We start from the raw sequence: 25,111 nt of genomic DNA, 5'->3' as shown, positions 1-25,111 counted from the left end.
TCCAGCGCCAGTGTCAGTCACCACTCCAACAACCACAATCAGAACCCCATTTTAGACGGAGACACGCCTCTGACGTCCACTAACCCCTCGGACAGCCACAGAACTCTGGAATTATGAGTCACCAAAACCAATTTTACTTAACTTTACCCAGTGACCGTTCCATGGAGGTGTTTCCCAACAACACGTTGTGCTGTTACACGGCCAAATTACCTCAAGCCATCCCGTTAGATCACGAAGCCCATTGGGAAGTGGCTTTAGGTGAAATGATTCACCCAACACAAATCCAAAACATCACTGAAACCCAGAACACTTTTTACGTCGAAATTTTGGACCCAGCACTGCAGCAAAAGATGACGGGCAGTCCTCAACATAACTCACATTCTGCAAAGGAGCTATTATCCCGCAGCAGTGACTCTTCTTCTTCTCCTCCTCCTCTTTTCGTTTATCACTTTAAAATTAACCCAGGCCATTATTTTAGTGGTCAACATCTGGTGGAAGCCATCGCTAACAAATTCTATGCAACCTTTGACAAAGTTCTGACCAATACAAAAAAACGTGTCACCATCGAGTACCACAAACAGTCTCACCGTCTACTCATCAGATTTGAAAGTGATGAAAAAAGTATACGTATTAAATTTTGCCCTGGATTGTATGACATTTTGGGTGGAGACCTCAAAATGGTCATGGATAAGGACACCAAAAAGATTAAAATGGCAGAGATTGACAACGACGGGCATTTTGCAAGGTATTTTCGTTACCCGGTAGAACTGAACCAAGGACTGAATTTGATCTTCGTGTACTCCGATGTGGTGGAGTACAACGTGGTGGGACACACCTCCGTACCGTTACTACGTGTCATTCCTTTCAAAGTAAATTCTGCCACGGCCACTGACGAGGAAGGTGGAAACACTTACCACATCCACCGCGAATTTGTCCATCCTCACTATTTGCCCGTCAGCAAGTCTTATTTGGACACGGTCAACATTGCTATAAAAGGAGATCTGGGACAAAATATTCCATTCACCAAAGGAAAAGTCACGGTGAAACTCCATTTTCGAAAACGGTTCTCTCACGACTCGTAAGTAAGTCATGTATTTAGTGTACCGAGGGGTTGCTCGACAGCGAGGACACGGTTTAGGAGACATGTTAAAATCGGCCTTTCGTTCGGTGGCTCCGGTGTTGAAACCGATGGTGACACGCGGATTGCACGCCTTGAAAGATGCGGCACTGACGCAAGGCAAAGAATTTCTCCAAAATGTCATCATCGACAAACAAAACCCTAAAGAAGCCTTCATGAGGGCAGGCAAAAATGTCTTGCTGCAAACGGGTAAAGACATTTTAGGCCGACGAGACACACCTATAAATGTCCTGCACGCTACCGAATCAGGCATTCAGCAAGGACAAGGCAGAAAGAGACGACGAAGAAAACACCCTTTTACCAGACTTCAAGCTAGAAAGGCCAAGAAAAGAAGAACCGTTCGAGACTTAGACGTTTTCGATTATTGAGACACAGCAACAAAAAAAATGATGCACCGAGAGTCTTGCGCTTGTTCCAAGACGGAACTGGATCTGTTTGCCATGCCCCCCACCATGATGACGATGCAAGAATCCCAGTGGGTGGAATTTCGTCCCGTCTCCTCATTGACTGATTCCGCTCCCATCGAGTTTGAAATCAAAGGACAGCCCGAAGATTACATCGATCTGAATAGTAGTTACCTATACTTGAAAGTGAAAGTGATCGAACCACCCAACGCTAACATAGACGCTGATGAAGCAGTAGCTCCCGTCAACAATTTCATGCATTCCTTGTTCAGCGAAGTGGACTTGTACTTGAATAACAAACTGGTCAGCAGCAGCATGGATACTTACCCTTATCGAGCCTACCTGGAAAATCTCTTGACGTACGGAAAAGAAGCCAAGAACACTCATCTGGATGCTTGCGTGGTATGGAAACCTGACCAGGCGACTAAGTTCAACGGCATTACACTTGCTGGGGATGCTTCAAATCCAACGGGATTTGTAGAACGACAAAAGAAAATTGCTAGAAGTCGTAGTTTAGAACTAACGGATCGCTTGCATTTGGACATGTGGTTACAAGAAAAGTATTTGCTAAACGGGGTAGATATCCGCCTGAGACTGAATCGGAGCAGTGCCGCTTTCCATTTGATGGCTGCTGCTGATGCCACTTACAAAACCAAAATCGAAGAAGCCAGACTCTACGTGCGACGTGTGTAAGTGCTGCCTAAAGTAGGTAACGACATCAGTCAGACGTTGAGCAGAACGACCGCCAAGTATCCAATACGTCGCGTGGAAGTGAAAACCTTCACCATTCCTGCTGGACAGCGATCCATGATCGAAGATCATCTGTTCCAAGGACAGTTACCCAAGCGTTTGATTGTTGGTATCGTCAAGAATTCAGCTTTCAATGGAGCCTACAATGAAAATCCTTTCTACTTTAATCATTACAATGTGTCCAAGATTGAAGTCAGTCGCGATGGCAAGACCTTGTGTACCCGACCCTTTGACCCTAACTTTGGTGCCGCAAAGAATTATTTGAGATCGTACTTGTCCCTGTACGAAGCTACCGGACAGTTAGGAACCAACACCAGTCACGGCATTACGTACGACGATTATGCAGGAGGCTACGCTTTGTGGGCTTTCGATTTCACTCCAGACCAAGGCAGCGACGAGGGACATTTCCACCCTATAAAATCCGGCCAGATTCGTGTGGAAATTCAGTTTGCGAGTCCACTGGATGCAGGGAACACAGTGAACGTCATCCTGTATGCAGAATTCGATAATACCATAGAAATCAACAGTTTGAGAGAAGTTATTCTAGATTACTAGAAGTCATGGAAGACTGTTATCCCTCTTTACCTAGTGGAGAAACTTTGGACATGAAATGTGAGGAGACTGTGGAAAAAGAAGAAGTGATCATGATGAAGTCGAGATGGCCAGAACAAGAAGCCCATTTAGTCTCCTGTTTTGCCAAACACTTGGTCGATAAAATGACGGAATTGATCAAGAAAAATTGCTATGGATGTCAAAACGATCATCCCAGTCAAATTCAACACGATAAATGCCTGATGTTAAGTCAAGAAGAAAAATTGGACGAGTATCTGGACGAAGCTTGGAGTCTCATCTCGAACAAAGACGTGTTGCACCAGTGGTATAAAGACTTGCGTGAACATTCTTGTCCACCATTAACCACTCAAGAGATCCATCGTATCGAAGCTCTCCTGAATCAGAGTGAGGAAACAGAACGAATAACCGTTTATTCGTCAGACATTTTCAAGCAAAAAGTCAGGATCGAATTGACGACTTATTATTACCTGTGAAGAAGAAAACACAAAACAATGGATACCTGGGAACTTTATTACCTTTTGAACCACAGTTCGTATACGGCTTCTTGGAATCCTGTCGTCTGTGCTAAAGATGAACTCCCTCATCGCAAACCTAAAGACCATCAAGCTTACGTGATCAACACGGACGACAGTCATCTCCCAGGAACCCACTGGGTAGCCGTCTACTTTCCTCTAGAAGGATGTGTGGAATATTTCGATTCGTACGGATTGCCCCCTTTGGAAGACGATATCATTGACTTTATGAGAAGAAATGCTCAAACCACCCGATTCAATAACGTGAAATTACAAGGCACAGATTCCTTGGTGTGTGGACAGTACTGTGTGTATTTTCTGCATCATCGCAGCCTGGGCTATTCCTTAGAACATTTAGTGACTCATTTTGATCCTCGTTCTTCTTCAAGAAACGATGTGAAAGTAGATCGATGGTTTTGTGACCATTATGCTTATATTTTGTCTCAAGCTAGGAAACGTAGTGTCCATCAATGGCCTAATGATTTCCAACAGTGGAAATCACAATTTCATTCACAACGTTGTCAACCCTGTTCAAAGTAGATTGTCCACTGAGAAAAAAATGTTTGTGATTTGAAAAAAATTGTTTGATGTTATAGTGTTGGATTATTGTTAAAAAATGTTAGAGTTGTTGTTGTTTAGTGTTAAGTGATTTTTTGAATAAAAAATGTTGTCTTTTGAAAAAATGCCTTTGTGGTTTTGTTTAGCTATAAGAATGTTGGATTGATGCTCTTTGATTTCTTACTATCCCTCTCATGACACTCACTGAACGTTGCGGCTCGAAAACCGTGTGGAGGATGTTTTCCTTCACGTCCGCGCTTTGATTTTAAGAACCGGGGTTGTTTCCAGTCTAACCGTCCATTGTCGACTCATCCTCCTACGAAGATGTGCTCCAAACTAGCTAAGCTCAACGAAGCCTACGTGAATTTGCATAGGGTCAGACACAGTCTGATACCGAAGCCAGAAGAAATAGAGAATGTGAGAATGTTAAAAATCACTGAAGACCTGATAGAAGAGCTCTTCAGAGAAGAAATGAACAGGGAAAAAGAAGAATGGACAGAGAAGTACAGGCTTCAGAGACAGCAGCAACAGCAGCAACAGCAACAACAGCAGCAACAACAACAGCAGCAACCTGAAGCTGACAGAGGCTTTGTCGATTGCCGTATCGACACCAAAGAGTTCTTCTTCTCTTTCCGAAGAAGCAGACCTATCGCCAGAAAGTCTATCCTCAGAGGACATCGCATTCTTAGAAACTAAAAAAGAATGCCATAGCAAACAAAAAAACAGCCCTTTTCAGGGCTACCCAATACTCTAGAAAAGAAATAACGATCAATTTGCCAATGTGTGTAGGTAGAGTAGTGTGAAAATAAACACTAACTCTTTATTAATAGTGGAAGTGTATGTATTTGTGTGTTTGTGTTAGTAAGTGGTTAAGTAAGTTGGTATGGATAGTAGATTAAAATGATGTTTGTTTTTTTGGCTGTTAGAGGTGTATATTTTGGGTTAGATTGGATTGCTTTGCGTATGTGGATAGTCTATTGAAGTGATTTATGAAAATTTTACAATAGTGATGGGTAGCATAAAAAAGTGAGTGAGTGTTTCTTTTAAGTCCACGCGTTGTTTTGGGTCATGATCTAGGTAAGATCAATTTTATGTTATTAGGGGGATGTTTTCCATCACGTCCGCGCTTTCACTATAAATTGAAACTCGCTGGGCAGTCTAGCTACCCTTGTTGATTGATCAACACAGCCAGAAGAATGAATAGCAGAATAGTGAAACTGTTAGAACTCCAGATGCACCTGGAATATGCCAGGCGCATAGTAAACGAACTATCAGCGGAGGCTATCATAGAAGAAGCAAGAATGAAAAAAGAAGAGGAGGAGAGAAGAGAGAGGGAAGAAGAGGAAAAGAAAAGAGAAGAGAGGATGTTGTTCAATATTCCCGAGACAGAGGATTGGGGTGTTGAAGCAAATCATCCTCCCTCTGCGCTCCCCAGAAGAAAGGTGAAAGAAGACTGGGGAAGAAGATGCGTGTGTGGCGCCAGGCCAGGAAGGTGCAACCATTAGATAGGTGCATCAGGAGTTTAAAAAAAACAGCCCTTTTAAGGGCTACCCAATACTCTAGAAAAGAAATAACTATCGAATTGCCATTGTGTATAGATAGAGTAGTGTGAATATAAACACTAACTCTTTATGAATAGTGGAAGTGTATGTGTTTGTGTTTGTAAATGCTGAAGTAAGTTTGTGTGAATAGTAGATTATGGGTTTATTTATTGATTATTAGCGTATGTAGAGAGTATAGTTAGGGTTATATTATATGAAATGAGAAAGTAGGGGGATGTTTTCCTTCACGTCCGCGCGTTGTTGGGTCATGATCTAGGTAAGATCCATTTTATGTTTTAGGGGGATGTTTTCCTTCACGTACGCGCTTTCACTATAAGAACCCACAGTGTTCGTCGTTCAAACCATTCTGCAAAGAATAAAAAGAAGATGGCGTCAAACCAAATGGACAAAATACAAACCTTGCAAGACGTTTTAGACAACTTAGGAATAATGGAACAGATGCTAATAAGACTGGTTGAAGACCATTATTCCTATAGTCCCCATCGTGTATAGATGGAAATTAATAACTTAAGAAAAGCAAAGGACAAGATTAGTTGCGTTATGAAAGAGATAAAGGAGGAGAAGGAGGATGAAGAGGAAAGAATAAGAATACGCAAATGGAACGAAAAAATTGAAAAAGAAGAAGAAAATGAAAAGAGGAAGAAAGAAGAGGAGGAAGAGAAGAAGAAAGAAGAGGAGGAGAAGAAAAAAAAGAAAGGGAAGAAGAGTGTAGGAGATAAAATAAGAACTTGGTGGAGAAAAAGAAGAAATTAAAAGAAAACCCAAAGGCCCTTTTCAGGGCCAACCATATTTCTCGAAAAGAGATAGCCTTTCATTGCCTACCCTTTTTTTAAATTTAAATTTAAAAATTTAAATTTAAAAAATTTTTTTAAAATTTAAAAAAAAATCCCATGTTAAATTCCCCTTGTACGTATATTGACCCACGATTTATTCCCATGTTAAATTCCCCTTGTACGTATAGTATCCCACGATTTATTCCCATGTTAATTCCCCTTGTACGTATATGTTCCCACGATTTTTCGCCATGTTAAATTTCCATTGTACGTATATGTTCCCAAGGGGGTCTGTAATGCTAATTTCCATTGTACGTAATGTATCCCCCTTCACTACTACCTGAGCGGTCGACACGTCTCGAGCTATTAGATTAAAGTAGAATTAAAATTACAAAAATATCGCTGACTCTCAGAATATGAAATTGAAAGTAGTAATAAAATTTCAAAACTATCATTGGACTCCAGCGGTGACTGAGAAGAATTTGGAACATTATCACGCTGTTTGAATTGAATAAAACACCACTCATTTACTAACCAATGAAAAAGTCAAGTTAGCAACACTAAGTTATCTACTCTTCAACACCCTAAATGTACTATCCAACACACCACACTTAATATCCAAAACGACACATTTCGTTCAAACTCGCTTGCATATCTTAAAAATACTAAAAGTAAATGACCAAGAAAAAGATTCACCTACGTTTTATGTCGTATATTGTTTCGAAATGAAAATCAGAATTCAAGTTTATAAAACACAACACCAGTTCCACCTTTTATTGTCTTCATATATTTAATTATTTTAGTGACAATTGTTGTTCCTCTTCTAATGTTACCTCTGCTTGTCTCGCCTTCTTCAGTTTGTTTCACTAGTTTCTTCTGTTTTTGCTATTGGATTCTCTTTTCTTTGTTTTGCTTCTTTCTTGGCACACTCTAAAGGCCAATGTATTTTTTCTTACACTGAGAACATGTATTTTACTTTTGTCCCTCTTTTCTCCTGTCTTAAAGGTTCCCTTTCCTTGACGATGTGGGCATTATAGAAACAATATTCTATTTTCCTGATATATATAGCACATGTCTTGACTTTTATCTCGAGAAGTGTAGTCAGACATATTGTTGACAATACATTCTTGACAAACGCTTTATAAATATCCTAACAGACACACTCTACCCGCAAATATACATCAATTTAAAAAATAACAATATATGATTAAGGCTATTATATTTGTTAGTGGGTCTCTATGACCTCTAACATTAAATATAATGTAGTGGGTTTCTGCGGACTCTAACTGAAAATTTAACTTCAGATCTACACTTATTAATTAATACTCAGCTATCTACTATCCATCACACAATTATCTACTATCCATCACACAGCTATCTACTATCCAAAAACCATAATATGCCATCAACACTCCGTTTAAAACGGCTAACATCCGGTTATGTAATATCCACTATCCAGTAATCTACTTCGACACCCAGATCATTCATCAAAGCTGGAACGACAAGTACCCCACACCTACTATACAGTACGCTGTTAGAGCAACCAACAATCAATTATCTACCATCAGACATCGCCACATTAACTAGCCAACTAAATGAGCTAGGAATATATATAAGCAATACTTACAAACAAAGAAATATACTATAATTATCGCTCAAGAGCCATTGATATAACAGATGAGGAGTGAAATCACACACAGATGCACACTCATACTATCACAAACAAGCCAGGGTAGGAGTGCTTAGACACACTCTACCCGCAAATATACATCAACAGACAAGAAACATGAGGGTGGTTTAAAATTTCGGTGATTTTAGATGATTGCCGTCATAAGGGGTTATCGACCAGTTTATTTTAAGATAGGATCTAAAGGATTCAATAACTCTGAGATTGTTTAAGAAGTCAAAGTTTCGGATTTTTCAGTTATCATCTTCAATTTTTATTTTCATATTCGGTTTTCTAAAATGCTATTCATAAAGGACTCGCGGTACTAATTCAGTTTCCATAGTAAACCTATGCAAACGCCATGATATTAAAAATTCAATAGCTTAAATTATTTGAGTGCTCATGATCAAACCTGTATTTATCAGTATAGATGAAACCTGGATGTCAGTTTCTGTGTAGAGGAAAGGATGAGTCGCTGGATTTTCTGGACCTGCATGTGTTTGAAACATGTGCTTTCAATTACGCACCAAAGAGTCAGGTACTAATTTTAGTAATGAGTGTTCCAAACTCAAGACTGTTAAAGGACTGAAATTCCATCAATAAAACAGTGTCTATATTATTTTTTCACTTACAGCTAGGTTAAGCTCTCAAAAATTCTTTTTCCTACAACATAACTTACATTATTAACCAATCCTGGTCAGCCTAGCCCATATATACTCTATTTTATATTCACCCATTTCCAGGCTGGTTCCCATTTTTCCATATCATTAGCACGTTTGTCCCACAAGCCGCACAGATTCGGTCTCAAATTTTTTTTTAAAAATCAGTGCATTCCCAGTTAATTGCTCAAATGAGTCGACATTAATGTTTTCTGGGATTCTCTGTTTGTTGACTTCGTCGATTAAATAGTTGGTATAGTCTACATGTTTGGAGTTAGCGAAAATAAAGGAGTGTCATCCCGGCGGCTGGCATCCTTAATAATTTGACTAATGACTATTTCTAGTTAACCGTTTAAGACTGAACGATACATACTCGATGTGTTTATAGCCCCTGATGTTTCATTTGTATACATCATCGCATTTAAGTTTGTTTTTTCTCTTCTTTATTTCTTTGGTACATACACATATTGACTGCCCTGTCATGCGGTCTACCTCGGTAATATTGTAAGAACGCATAACACAATTTCCGAACAGTTGCTATGAGCGACAGCATAACACGATCTGTACCGCGAAATATAAAACTGATTTTTTTCTTCTTTTCTTGGGGCAATACAATCGCAATGTATCAATGTGTAAAATATCGAGCTGGTAATTTCTGTAAATAATCATCGTGAAAACTGACTAAATATACACATGAAATACTAGCTCTTGCTTGTTTGAATATTCCAAGATAAATTGTGGGTTTTATTAGAATTGTGGGGTTTGTGGGCTCTGTTGGCCGTGGTTTTTGTGGGTTTTATTAGAACCGTGGCTTTTGTGGACGTTGTGGGCGCTGTGGATTTTGTGGGTTTTTGATGGATTTGTGGATTTTGTGTACTTTGTTGGTTGTGGATTTTGTGGGTTTTGTCAGGAGTATAAAAGGCTTTGTGGGCTTCTTGTGGGGGTTCAGTCAGCTAGCAGCAATCAAACTAGGTACATCACAGTTATTGTGAGTTTAAATTTTTTCTTTTCTTTTATTTTCTTTTGTTGATTTTTTTTAAAGATTTGTGTAACTTTAGGTAATATTTTGGGCATTAAATTTTTGTTAAAGTTTATTTAAGTACAAATCAATATTTATTTAAGGATTTTTTTAATATTTTTAATTCCTTTCTCTCTTCCAAATTATATGCATTCTAGTCATTTCTGATTTATTTTTACAAGCAAACTAGATATTATTATATCATTTGTTATTTGAAATTCAGTTATATGGTCTAGTGAGTGCTGTCCTCACAGACCAATACTTTTATTCATTTATTTATGTATTTTCTTTAATTAGTTTTGTGAAGATAAAGACATACAGAAAGGTTTCTGCATATTACAAATATATAATTCCTTTTCTTAAATTATAGGTCCAAGTCATTGTGAATGTTTTCCTCACCGACTTGACATTCTATATTCAGTTCAACAATACCTTATTACTCTAGTAATATATTAAACATACGTTATGGTTTTGTTTTATAATTTATTAGTTGTCTAAGTCATTGTGAGTGATTTCCTCACCGACTTGACATTTAAATTGAATTCAACATTACTTGATTATTCTAGCAATCTATAAAACATAAGTCATGTTTCTATTTTATAATTTATTAGTTGTCTAAGTCATTGTAAGTGTTTTCCTTTGACAGCCAATTTACTTCTATATATGAACCTATCAATTCACTTCAAATAAGTATTATGTTATAGTTGAAGTGAACCGCTCCGGTGGCCTAGTGGTTAGAGCGTCCGCCTCAGATGCGGGAGGTCGTGGGTTCGATCCCCGGCCGAGTCATACCAGAGACTTACAAAGATGGTACTAACAGCTGCCTCGCTTGACGCTCAGCATTAAGAGGTTAGTGTTAGGACTGGTCGGCCTGGTGTCAGGATAATGTGACTGGGTGGGACATCGTGCTACATGTCTGTGGCATGATGCCCCAGTGATAGACATCACTATAAACTGCCATACTGCAGACATCGTAGCGATATGGCTGAAAAATTGTTAAAGCTAAGTTAAAAAAGTCCAAATTACACATAGTTGAAGTGTAAAGTAAAGCGTTTTCCTTGCAGAGTTTACATTTCACATATTACAATCAAATCATATTTTCTCTTCTGTAGTAATCTATATTGCAAATAAATCCAAATATGGTAACTCTTACATAATTTTCATTCATCAGAAGAAATAATGTAATGAACTAATAGTATAGTGCTAATGTGTACCCTAACCTTGTGTGAAATTATCATATACCATACTGTACCTCAAGACAATAATAGTATTTTGACTTAGTACACAAACAAGGCTGTCATGGTTATGAACTGATTTTATTCAATGTTTCTTAATAAATGAATCATCTTGTCTTATGGTTGAAAAGAAATCAAGAGTTTGAGTTTACTCCATTCTCCCCCTCCTTAGTCAGCTGAAAAGAAGCATACTCATCCCTGGTGCAGTACTCCTATGTAGTATTATTATCAGGATCTAGCCTGGCCATTACAGTACGATACTGATAAGAAGCATACTCATCCCTGGTGCCATACTGCAGTGTAGTATTATTATCAGGACCCAGCTTGGCCATTACAGTACGATACTGATAAGAAGCATACTCATCCCTGGTGCCATACTGCAGTGTAGTATTATTATCAGGACCCAGCTTGGCCATTACAGTACGATACTGATAAGAAGCATACTCATCCCTGGTGCCATACTGCAGTGTAGTATTATTATCAGGACCCAGCTTGGCCATTACAGTACGATACTGATAAGAAGCATACTCATCCCTGGTGCCATACTGCAGTGTAGTATTATTATCAGGACCCAGCTTGGCCGTTACAGTACGATACTGATAAGAAGCATACTCATCCCTGGTGCCGTACTCCTATGTAGTATTATCAGGACCTAGCTCGGCACTTACAACATTTTCCTGACCATTTACAGTTCCAAATTGTGTTTTTCAGATTTCATTTTTTTTTCTCTAGTTTTGCTTAACAAACGTCTAATTTAATTTATAATTTCTCAGTTTTTTAATTTCAATCTTGAATCAAAACAAAACAAAGTCAAAACATCAACTCTTTCAATCACAGCAGAAGATCTTTTCTGGTCCTCTTTCTTGGAAAACCATTCTCGGTAGACGACGAGCAATTTTCGGAGACCAAAACCATGGAGATCAGCAATCTAGCATTTTGAATGACAATCCTCCATAACTCTAGAAACTCTATTTCATCCTTAATATCCTACACTGATTGTCGGATCATGAGAATTCGATCATGTATAATACAATACGATAAGTACCGTAATCCATGTCTTGAACAACATTCTAGTCACTGCAAATTATATTAGATGAATTATCAAAGTTAGAAATATCTTGTCTTAGATTATTAAAGAAGTCGGGAATATCGCATTTATGACCATATAAATAGACCAAGATTATTCTATTTCTATGAATCAATACATATGAATCAATGTACCTACCATTAGTTGCTATACTGACTTCGTTAGATATAAAAATTCTCAGAAAGGAAATACAACCTCTACTGCTAGATATATGATTGAAAACACACCGAAACCTAATTCTAACTCCCCTAACAGTTCTCACTCCCAGCAGTACTGTGTTTCTTGTAAACATAATGGGTGCAATTTTGTATTAACAAGTGGAAGATGTCTCTCCTTTGAAAAAAAAAAACTAGAAATGCACAGATCCTTTACATTCCATAATAACATTTTAATTTGACCATCCATATTTTAAGATAAGATAGTTATTTCAACACGGCTGTGTTGTGAAACGTCACGATTATTTGAGTACGCCTTAATCAACTGAGATACTTGATATAAACATACATATTCAAGCATAGACACACACAAATACACCCTATCAAGAAGACAAAGGTGACGCAACTCGCGATCGTTTCCTAATACGTGCGCTCATTAATGTACAGTAGATCTGTAGATAAACCAGAGAAAAGAATAACTCTAGTTAATAGAGAGCTGGCCAGATTGAACATCCAGATAGCAGACCTGAGTGAAACTCGCCTCGCTTAGAATGTACAACTCACCGAAGTAGGATCCGGCTACACCGTCTTCTGGAGTGACAGCAGTAAAGAAGGGTGACGTGAAGCTGGTGTTGGGTTTGCCATCGAATCGCTGCTAGTCAGCAAGCTCACAAAATCTCCCGAAGGGCGTGAATGATAGACTAATGCAAAAAATGAGACTCACATTCTCTTATAAAAGACATCCGTCTATCATCGGCGCTTATGCACCTAACTTGAATAACCCAAACGAGATCAAGAACATATGTTATGACAACCTGGAGTCTCTTATTGCAGAAGTACCAAAGGGAGACAAGCTCAACATCGCCCTTAGCGACTTGAGTAGTAGAGCTGGCACAGATCACCAAACAGGAAATGCGCTGTACGCGACCTACTGATCAACAACACTGTCTTCCGCATGCCAAACCACAACAAGACGTACGCTCTAAGCACTGGCATCTTATTTACTAACGTCATAGTCAGGTGCAGAGACAGATATAATGTCCGGTGAAAGTTGCAGAATGCTAGACGGACTGCAGGCTCATGGTCTCCAAGATCAATATCGACATGGAGATGGCCACAAGGCAAATATATTCCCCAAAAACTAAAAGTCTCCAAATTGAAACAAATGTGAAACGGACATTGTCGAAGAATTGCGCATCCAACTAGATCCAATCGATAAAACTTCGAGAATGCAGAGGAAGACTGGGCAAACTTCAGAGACTCTGTGTACTTAACTGCATCCCAAATCCTTGGACAAACCTCACGTAAACATTAATATTGATCAGAATAGAACGGTACTGCCATAATGAGATTCCTGAATGAGAAACGTCGGCTACAGAAAATCCGTCTTGAAGACTGTACTTCATCATCCAAGAAGGTAGCCTTCAACATCATCAGGAGGACTGTCCAATGCAAACTCAGAGAGTTACAAGACTCATAGCTGTACAATACGGCAGACGAGACTCAGTTCTATATAGACAGGAATGACATGAAGAACGTCCATGACACTTTGAAAATATTCTACGGCCACAGTCATTGGGAACATCTCCAATACTGACTGCTGACAGCGCCACGCTGTTCACTAAGAAAGAAAAGATACTTCAAAAGATTGTCAGGGCACAATCAACAGTAATTTAAAAATGACATACAACATACAAATGATCGACTGCCCCAAATGACAATTGGTGACACTTGGTGATTGTCCAACGATGACCGAAGCTGTGAAGGCAATGGACCTGCTGTATCTATTTTCATTCTCCCTCTCTCTCCCTCTTCGGTCATCCAACGTCTTGGTTGTAGACTGTGCTCTATTCCACTGTGCAGTACGGGTGCGATCGAACAATATCCTCTTCTTTTTTAAGTCAGATATTGTCTATCGTAATTCAACAGAACTAAGCTACGGTCAGTTCGAAACCAGATACACACTCACAACCTATCAACGTGATTTATGTCTTTTCTAGCTGCCTCTCGTATTCCTAACTGGAATCATGACACGCGTAGACTTTTTTGATAACTATTACTGCGCTCCTGTGGGTTGTAAATCACCAGCTCAGTAATATCAGTTGACACACGTTCTTAATGCTAATACCATTGATTCTCAGATGAAACGAATTTACAACTTAATTACGCAAACGAATTAATTTGATTTCTCTCCTTGTTCTATCTAATTTCCTTTGCTAATTAGTGATTCATTGACATTGACATAGTACGATCAATTATTGGCATACATGACACGTACCATTTAAGGCAAATAAATTAATTCTCTCAATGCGTATCAGAGTAATGCATGAAATTCCTACAACACATGATGTAGATCATATACATATCCAATAAATCCGAACTCATTCACATAATACATGAGTCATATAATATTTGATAAAAATGCATGCAAACCATTTGCTTCTTAACTCAAGGAAAAATTTATGCATGAATTTAAAAATGAATAAATTCAACAAAATTACAAACTTACATCAATTAAAAGATTGTATGCAATTGAGACAAAACCTTTGTGAATTTTGAGACTCGCTCTTACTATGCAGATGGATCTCTCTCCTTTCCGATATACGTCCCTTGGACAATTTAACAAGAAATACTTATTATTTCCGGAAGCTAAATTCTGACTTGTCTCATAAACTTAGACTGACTAATTCGCGAGGAGAATATCTTAAAACCTTAAAAGAAATATGTCTGGGAACGAATCCCCTTATTTATGTTAGCCAATCAGAATTACTTTGTCTAAACACCAAAAATGTTTAACACTCCAATGGAAGTCAGAATAATCATCTCAAGTCCGCCTTTATTAACAACTATTCAGGAAAATATTTAATTTTAGGACGCCAGTTGCAAATGGTCTCAACTCTGTAATTTTCCGCTATCTGGCATTACACTGACATGTCTGTCGGACCATTATCAAACAGACTTTAATTAAAATTCAATTCATGCTCTAAATATTGCAAACAGAGTATATCCCATCCCTCGCAGTCAGCAATTTATTGCGTGTCTAGAAAAATGCGTCAAACGCAAATGGTTACGTGTCACGCTGAACACGACAGAATGTACTGCGAAACTATCTTTGTACGAAATTTGTCAACATTACAGAATCATCCGAACCTTTCCTAGACACCAGTGGAGACAAACAAGGCTGTGTGTTGGCCCTGATCCTTTTCTGTATGATATTCTCTGCCATGCTTACTAATGATTTATGTGACTATGACACTAGGATATACATGAGATACCGGACTGATGGCAAGTTCTTCAATATGAGGAGACTTACAGGTGAAGGCGAAGTTACAGAAAGTGACTGTTCGTGGTCTTCTATTTGCCGCTGATTGATCCCTAATGCCAAATCTGAGTCTCCCATACAAAAAGAACATGGTTCCATTTCTCTTCAGCGTGAGACAACGTCTGTCACACAGCAAACATCAAGAAGACAGAGTTGATGAACCAACCTGCACCAGGAAAGCTTCTCGCAGAACCTACCGTCACAGTAAATGACAAAACCATCGTGGCATTGGACAAGTTCACCTATCAAAGAAGCACACTGTCATCAGACCACATCGACAATGAAGCCAACGCCAGGATTGCTAAAGCAGGTGTGGTCAGTTGCAGGCTACGCGCAAAGATATGGCAGCGTAGAGACAGCAGTCTTAAAGCGAAACTTACGGTCTACATGACCGCTATGTTGCCGGCCTTATTTGTTTGTTTGCGAAAACTGGACGGTATACATTCACCATACCAAGAAAATGGACCATATTCATATGGGCTGCCTAAGGAAACTGAGAACCATTTTCACGTGGGCCGAACAAGGAGAAAGATCCCAAGACAGGGTCACAGACTCTGCGGTTTTCACACGGCGGACTATCCAAGCATCCACACTCTGCTAATGAAATCACAGTTGAGATGGGCAGTCCTCATCATCAGGGTGGTCTTGGAGAACATTGTTACAATAATGCCCATATTACACGCAGTAGAGATTTAAATATCAGAAAATACATAGAAATAATGAATGAATTTGCAAGTAAACCGTGCAGGCACTTTTCATAGCTCTTTCTTTCTTCTTCTGTTTGGAACTATTCCTTTAGTGACATTTACAAATTCTTGTATCACTGCAAATAAATTCTTTTGAATAAAATTCTCTAGCACAAAATATCTTGGACAACAAAATGCCCTTATGTTGAACTTGTGCATACAGGTATAGCAACAATTGTTAATTTTTATTTAAATAAAAATCATTTTATAAGTAGTTTCAAGACATTAATAATGTATAATTTATGTAAATATAACCCATTACAAATCTGGAATTGGCAATATATGTAAGAGGGGTGGAATTATGTCTTGTGGACGAATCTTTCGCCTATCCACAGGCAACTCAAAGACAAAGAAGAATGGAATTACATCTAGGAAACTACTCCAACTCTTAGAGAATAATTGTTACGGCTAACATGCACTATAGTAAACTGATATTAGGTATGGTGAATTGCCTATATATGGTTGTTTTAAAGTCTAAACACATGTATAAAAAAATTAAATTATACTTAAATACCGATTAGGACAGTATTTTGTCACATTACAACCATCACTCGGCCACCCTGACATAGAGAAACCATAGACATTAGCTTTGCACGGAATGCATCCGGTAGACTATATTTTTCTTTCTTATTTATAGTAAACTTATTTGTCTGGGATATGTTCTCTGGTGTACGTATCATCTATTCAAGTCTAATTTTAGTAAAAAGAAGTTAGTGAGAAAACCGAATGAAGTCACTAGCAAGTCTAGACTGCTATAGTAATCGTATTTTTAATAAGTCTTGGTGAAGTCACTAGCAAGTCTAGACTGCTATAGTAATCGTATTTTTAGTAAGTCTTGGGGAAGTCACTAGCAAGTCTAGACTGCTATAGTAATCGTATTTTTAGTAAGTCTTGCGGAAGTCACTAGCAAGTCTAGACTGCTATAGTAATCGTATTTTTAGTAAGTCTTGGTGAAGTCACTAGCAAGTCTAGACTGCTATAGTAATCGTAGTTTTAGTAAGTCTTGGTGAGGTTAAGCGCCAATTTCGTGGAAACAACAATCAGTAAATATTTTAAAGACGAACCATGTCCATCATTATATGTGTGTCTTTACATTTCGTTTTTATTTTCATCATGGCGATACTTAATTCATATTCCTTCTTCTAGGATACAATATATTATATAAACGACTTCTATCATGACCCTTTCTGTGGCATTGTACTCAATACCAAACTCTGTTATTTTTAAAACCAAAACGCTTTGAAGTGTAGTTTGTGAGAGGTAATTCCAAAGTTACTTGAAAACGTAGTGACCTTCGTCGATCTCTTCTAACTTATAAAAAATTCAGATATATCAGGATCAAAGAAAAGTACTCGTCCTCACGTCATGGCCAGGTAAAAATTGACTGTATCGATGAACCTTTCTTTACTCGGCTGAGTATATTTAGATTCGCACATTAAAAATAAATATGTAAGCATGTTCCACCTTTAGCCAGCGCTTAAGTACTACAGTGCTCAACAAATAACGTGTGTCGGTTGTCGATTAATTTTGTTTATTTTGCCCTCTTCCATCATTTAAGGACAATTCACACAGATATCCGATGCCGACTTAAACTAAAATTGATCCTGATCATGTAAGAAATATGTCTGAAGTGGAGACACGGGGTTTATACTCGTCTAACGCATGGCTACTATGTTTATACTCGCCTAACGCATGGCTACTATGTTTATACTCGTCTAATGCATGGCTACTAATAGAAATGCGTGATAAGGGACCAGGTTTCTATACTAATTGAGAAATTACTCTTTCACACTTAGGTCTTGATTTCATAATGGCATTCGGAATTACATCAACACCTTTTTTAATTGAGACATCGATTTAAAATGGAGAAATATTCCATGTCATATATCTTTATGGGTTAAAGCATTTAATAAGTTGAGCCAGTGAATGCCTAAATATTATTACATTTGCCACTATTCATTGTCGCATTCAAAAAGACACCAGCAAATATTATTAAATATGTATTTACTCTGCATAAGAAAGATGCTGCCAACTTACATATGAAATATGTATTTCCAGTGTCGCGCCGATTCCCACCAACTGTCAAACACTACATGCCTTTTTAATCTGTTCAAAAAGCACATAATTTTGAGATACCATCTGATTGGATGTGATTTGATAGGGGTGATGATGTAACTGTTTTCTCATTCTTTTTGGGAATCAGCAATCTTCTTTCTGAAAGGCGCCCTCCTGTTTTCTAGCATTGGAGGTTTGACTGAAATGCAATACTTTGTACTAAGTTCGTGAAAATTATGAAGACACAAAATAAAATAACATTTAAGTCAGCGACATTTTTATTTTGAAAAGTATTTTCATGATCAAAGGAATGTATTCTACGTCATTTTGTTGGCAATGTGTGACTATAGCTGCAGTCTTGAAAATATCAGCAACCTGGAGCGAGGCGGACAATGTTTGACCAGACGAAATTGCACAAAATTGTGATGTTTTCTGGCTTCTGACTTCCCACATACCAGATTCATAACGATGTGTGTTAGGTCTTCAAAACGCAAAACTTCTCCACGTTCATATGGCTCATTGATTGCTGAAACGTGTCAGTTTAACGCGAAAACAGTTAATAAATTGGGGGCTACATGTGAAACTGTAATTTTTGAGTGCCAAACCATAGCTTGCATTTTTTAATAGAAAGAAAGAAGTAAAGACAAACCAAGTATTAACTAGATTACAGTAAATGTCTTCTTCCGAACCAACACAATGTACCGTACAATCTCGACTGGCTATTGCAACGTGTATCATTTTTATTGCGAGCACTGTCTTAAATTCCAATAGAGCATGTACACCTAACCGTTTCAAAGCTCCAGGTTTTGTAAGTTAATTGGTGCAAGTTCAGGTTTCTTTTTTCTCTCACTCCACATACTTCCCTGTATTATGACCCTTATTGATGAGAGAGAGAGAGAGAGAGAGAGAGAGAGAGAGAGATAAAGAGACAGAGATCAATGGAAAATCACAGATGATATCGGTGAAATTGTGTCCCATGTTTAATTCAGTAAGATGACAAGGATTATTATTATTATTTGTTGTAGCTATTTTATTACATCGATAATGCTTAATCAGTCGAAATTTATCACAGATTTGGAAAATACATAAGCGATGGCCTACTGATGAAACAAAACCTATTGTTGAAACAATATTCATATATGCGTATTAATGGCCTATTGGCGGATCAAAATTTGATTTAGAAAGGTTGTACAGTTATATGTCATTATTAAACTAAACATCTCTCTTGCATTTCCGATCACAAACGGATATTTAACCTGAACCATTTTCAGTTCAAAGATTATTTCTTTTCAGGATCTATATGAACGAGATATTGTCATATATGTTACTTTGAAATTAAATTTCAAACTAACCCCATACTATTGGCATCAATATTTCTGGTATCTGCATACGTTGCACACAAATGATGACTCAGGAAATATTTTCTTTTACCGTCTTTGTATGATTAAGAATGGTAACCGCATCCGAAATGACGTTAGCTATATTCATCTCAGCATGGGTAAAATATTACGTACCGTATGGAGGCGTTCAATACGTCATACTGTATTGGAGGCGTTTAATATGTCGTGCAGTACTGGAGGCGACCAATATGGCATACCGTACTGGAGGTATCCGATATGCCATACCGTACTGGGGCGTCCAATATGGCATACCGTACTGGAGGTATCCGATCTGCCATACCGTACTGGAGGCGACCAATATGGCATACCGTACTGGAGGTATCCGATCTGCCATACCGTATTGGAGGCGTCCAATATGTCATACCATTCACCAAATTGAAAGTACATACCTACATGTATTTGTAAAACATTAATAATTCCAGCCTCATTCATTTCCCCACATCGCAATTTGTCCACTACAACGTCTGGTCATAAGTAAAGTTATGAACAATGTTACTTCAATTTGGTATGCAAATGTTTCCTTCTTACCATAAATATTAAAAGAATACCTTGGCATATTATCGATATGATTGTAAATCATGCGCATGGGAGATGGTATTATTGACATTTCCTTTTGCCCGATCCCAATCAAAATATATTTTAAAAAAATTGACAAATTAAAGAAAAAAAGAGGATACTTCTCAATTTAAAATTTTAGGTATATGACATGTATTACTTGATATTCAAATCCAGCTTAGCAGGGACTAAAATCTACCATCACAAATAAACCTGTGTATACATGGTGCAGTTTCTCACTAGCCATAAAAAACTTATCAATACAAGTTAAATAAAATATAGAATCGTATATGCCACTGCAATCCATTCCTGGACAACTCTTATAAACGAAAACTTTGAAGTTTATAGACTTATTTTCATTTTGAACATAAAAACTAATCGAAACATAAACAATAATCAACACTCCTTTATAGATCTCCTTCCCTATCCACGTCAAAGCTTATTTCTCTACATCCTGCTATCATCGTCATCATCAGCCCCTTTAGTCTGGTAGACCGTTGGGGCACCTCACAAAACCGAACAACCAGCTTCCTCCAATCCTCTCGATTTTCCGTCTTTCTCAGTGAGTCGCTCAATGTCAAGCCTGTCCACTCTCGAATGTTATCGTTACCTCTTTCTCTGCCTGCCTGTCTTTCTTCTTCCTTGTACAGTGCTTCACAGGATTGTCTTGGCAAGTCCTGATGATCGTGAGACATGCCCATACCACAGCAGTTTACGTTTTTCACTGTGATCAGGAGATCTCCGTGAGGCCCAATGTCTTGGCTGATTCTTGCCGTATTTCTTCATTGTTGAAACGGTCTTTGTATGTGACGCCGAGGATCTTTCGGAAACATCAAATCTCTGCGGTCTGTATCCTTTTCTCTAGGTCAGCTGTTATGGTCCATGATTAGCAGGCGTAGAGAAATATGGTGATCGCCAATAAGTACATCAGTCTGACCTTTGAACCGAGTGCGATCTTCTTGTCGTTTCAGATAGGCTTCAGTTTTGTCAGCGCTGCTGTTGTCTGTGCAATCCTGGAGAGTACTTCAGGCTTTGATAATTCATCTGTTACAATTGTCCCCAAATACTTGAAGCTGTGGGCTGTTTCTAGCTTTGTACCTTGGACCCTGATGTCAGTGCTGATGCCCTTGGTGTTGTTGGTCATCATTTTGGTCTTCTCTGCAGTGATTTCCATGCCGTAGGCTGCATATGTATTGTCGAGGCTCTCTGCTAAACTAGCTAGTTCTTGCTCATTTCCTGCTAGTCCTTCAATGTCGTCGGCAAAGCGTAAGTTGGTGACTGTTCTGCCTCTGATGCTGACTGTCCCTTCATACTTTCCAAGCGCGTCAGCCGTGATTCTCTCCAAAAAGATGTTGAACAGCTTGTCTGACTCCGAATGTCGTTCGGAACCAGTCCCCTATGATGCCGTTGAAGTATACTGCACTGGTGGCCTTGTCATAGAGGTGCTCTATTATTGTAATGAGGTTGGCATTTATGTTGTACAGTCTCGTGGTCGCCCACAAGGCTCCATGCCATACCCTGACAAACGCCTTCTTGAAATCCACGAAGACGTGGTACAGATCTTGCTGGTGATGGAGGTATTTCTCACACAGTATCCTAAGGTTGAAGATCTGCTCTGTTGTACAGCGCCCTGCCCTGAAACCTGCCTGCTCCTCGGCAATGATTGTTTCAGCCTGTGGCTTTAGTCTGTTCAGTAGTATCCTCAGCATGACTTTGCTTGGATTGTAGGGTGGTTTTGACACTGTTGCAAGTTGCTTTTCTCGGATAGGATGATGATCAGTGATTCGGTCCACGGCGATTGCCATACTTCTGTTTGCCAGATCTTGTTGCAGATGTATGTGAGGGCGTTAATCATTGCTTCTTCCCCAGCTTGGACCAGTTCTGCTTGATTGTTGTCCACTCCTGCTGACTTCCTTTTTCAGCGATCTCACTGTGGCTTCTACTTCTTCACGTAGGATAGGGTGGTTATCTTTGTTTGTTACTGGAGGGACGTTCAGTATCTCTGGATCTATTGTGGCTTGGTGGTTGTAAGTTCTGCACAGTACTCTGTCTATCTTTTCAGAATGTCTTTTTCTTCTTTGAGGCAGTTTCCGGCTTTGTCCTTTAAGGAGGTAATTCGCCGTTGTTTTGTGCTTGATAGATCTTGGATCAGTTGTTACGCTATCTTGCTGTCGTTCCTTTTCAAATCTGCCTCAATGTCTTTGGACTGTTTTTCTAAACAGTTCTCTTTTGCCTTTTCTTTTTTCATGCTTTTCTTGACTTCCCGGTTCACTGCCTTGAACTGCTCTGCCCCTTCTGTATCGGTCTTTTTTTTCTTCAGCTCCCTCCTCTTGTCACACAGGTTCAGGACCTCAGCTATGACCTAGGGCTTGTTGACTGGGAGATGTCTACCAAGGATCTCACTGGCTGTTTCGGTCGTTACTGTATTGAAGGTGGTGATCAACGTGTCCTTGTCGGTATTGTCAGCATCGAGGATGGTGAGCGGTGCAAATTTCCAACCAATCATTGCCCGGAAGGCTTCTGCTACTTCGGGATCTTTCAGTTTCTCGAGATCAAACTTTATTTTTGTGTGGCTCTCTTTCTTGACCTTCTTTAGATGTAGCCTAAAGGTCATCATCATCAGATCATGGTATTTCCTATGTCCGCTTTGGGAAAGCTTCTAGTCTTTGCGATGTTTACACTTGATTGTACGCATCTCTTCACCATGATCTTGCTATAAAAAAGGCAATAAAAACAAACTGGACATAACAGATTGGGTCATTGTCTCAAACTGAGCACTTGCTAATCACATAATGAAGCAGAGAATGCAAGTCAAAAAGAAGATACACTTGGGGCGCGGTAGTATCTTCTGAGTGTATCATTACCCCTAAAGTTGTCAGAACAATATTTAGGGTCAGTGTATCCCGAAGTTTCGATAATAGAAGAAAATGTTAAATGTTGACGATAAATCAAATGGCATAACCTACGTAATACTTCTTTTTTTAAGTCTTAAGTTTTATTGTTTTATCTCCCATACTCCAGTACTGGCAAGATGGAATCTGTTTCGACCAATGTGTACATCCTTCCCTTCCCCCTTTCCCGGCAAATACAATTTATTAAACACAGGTGAACCATCGAAACGTTTAGGCAAGCTTATAAGTCCTTAGAAGGGAACAATACACTCGAATTGTATTCTTTTGTAAATTATTGGCACAATACTCTCTGACAAATTAGTTTTATAAAGTCTGCTGCACTTTTTTAGTTTGTACTGCTAGAGAGTTGAGAAGAAAGCGAAGAACTTATTATTTTTATCAGAAAAAAATTCTACCGACATATAAACATTATATCTTCACTTAAACTGATTATTTTGCAGGATGAATTAGTAAAACAATTATATATATATATATACTTTTCCTGTTTATTTAATATACAATATGAGAGGGAACAAAATTTTATATTAAGCGAAACAACTAATATTCGGACTGTAAAATAATTGAATCAGAAGTGTAACGTGCTATAAAAAGTATAGTCGGGAAAATCAGGTGGGATTGATGACCTTTCGCGTGATTATTTTAAGGCTATTGGAAATATTGGAAATATTACACGTAAATATCCTAGTAACAATGTTCAATAAATTATTTGATCTTGGTTACCTCTCAAAGTGTTGGTCCACGGTTGTTATCACATCCTTTCGCAAAAAGGGAAATAGGACTGTGCCGGAAAAATTACAGAGGGATTAGCTTTTTACCGGTCCTCAGCAAATATTTACCTCAAATTAAATGAAAGACTGGCCAATCGGATCAAAGAAAACGATATTTTAGGCAAAGAACAAGCTGGTTTTAGAAGTGAATATTCGCTGTAGATGATATCTACCCTAAGCACACTAATATGTAAATATCTGAGAAAACAAAGAGGTAGTTCTTTTTGTCGATTATGAAAAAGCGTTTGACCGAACTGAAAGGATCTAATTTTATCATAAATAACAAAATGTTTATATTTTTTGTAAATGATTTACGATACTAAAAGCCACATATGCAAATTTCAAAGCTTGTATAAAAATGGCGACTGGTTTGGGTAAATGCAGTTAAGAATCTACTGTTTTGTAGGGAATGGGAGAAGTTTGGGTTAATCAGTGTTTGGTTGATGAGAATCTATTTTGCATTATATTTAAACAACGTTGTAAATATATTTTCAAGAAGCTAAACGGAGACTTAAATTTAATGGATAGAATATAATTTTATAAAAAGATAAGAAACGACGTGAGTTCTCAGTACTATATGGATTGTTTGAACTTTTCGTACAATGTTAGAATGCTATGCTTGTTCAGAAATGGAAGCTTTCCCATAATGGCAAATATAGGTAGGTATAAAAATATCCCTCCCCTGTTGAAAGGTTGTGTCCTTTTTGTACAGATATAGAAGATGAGTTTCACTTTGCTATTAAGTGCCCCATACACTTTAATTTGAGAGAGTAGTATGTATCTTCATTGTAATGCAAATACCATCAAGTTTTATAACTTTATCCAGAAAACTAATAATATTGTTAATAGCCTGCATGATGTTGCTGTTTACCTAACACAATCAGTAAAAGTGAGAGAATCAGTGTGTTATTCCAGGAATTTTAATGTTTTGTGTTCGTAACATGTTTTAATACATATATGTAATTTTGGACTGATGGCCTATGTTACAAATAAAGAATATGAATATATATATATATATATATATATATATATATATATATATATATATATATATATATATATATATATATATATATATAATCTCTTGAGAGAGGCAGTGGAACTATAAATAAAATAAACAAGCAAACTTAAACAGTTTTTAAAAAATAGTTGATTCATTTCTCACTGAGACTTTTCAAAATATTTTTCATCAACTTAGGGAAGTAAACGTATTCGAGTATCGTCATTTCTATTCTGGGAATACTTAATTGGTCTGACTTATATA

This window comes from Sinohyriopsis cumingii, chromosome 1 (assembly GCF_028554795.1).
Source record: "Sinohyriopsis cumingii isolate HCF-2022 chromosome 1, ASM2855479v2, whole genome shotgun sequence".
In the NCBI taxonomy this organism is placed as follows: domain Eukaryota; kingdom Metazoa; phylum Mollusca; class Bivalvia; order Unionida; family Unionidae; genus Sinohyriopsis; species Sinohyriopsis cumingii.
Note: the sequence above shows the minus strand (reverse complement) of the source record.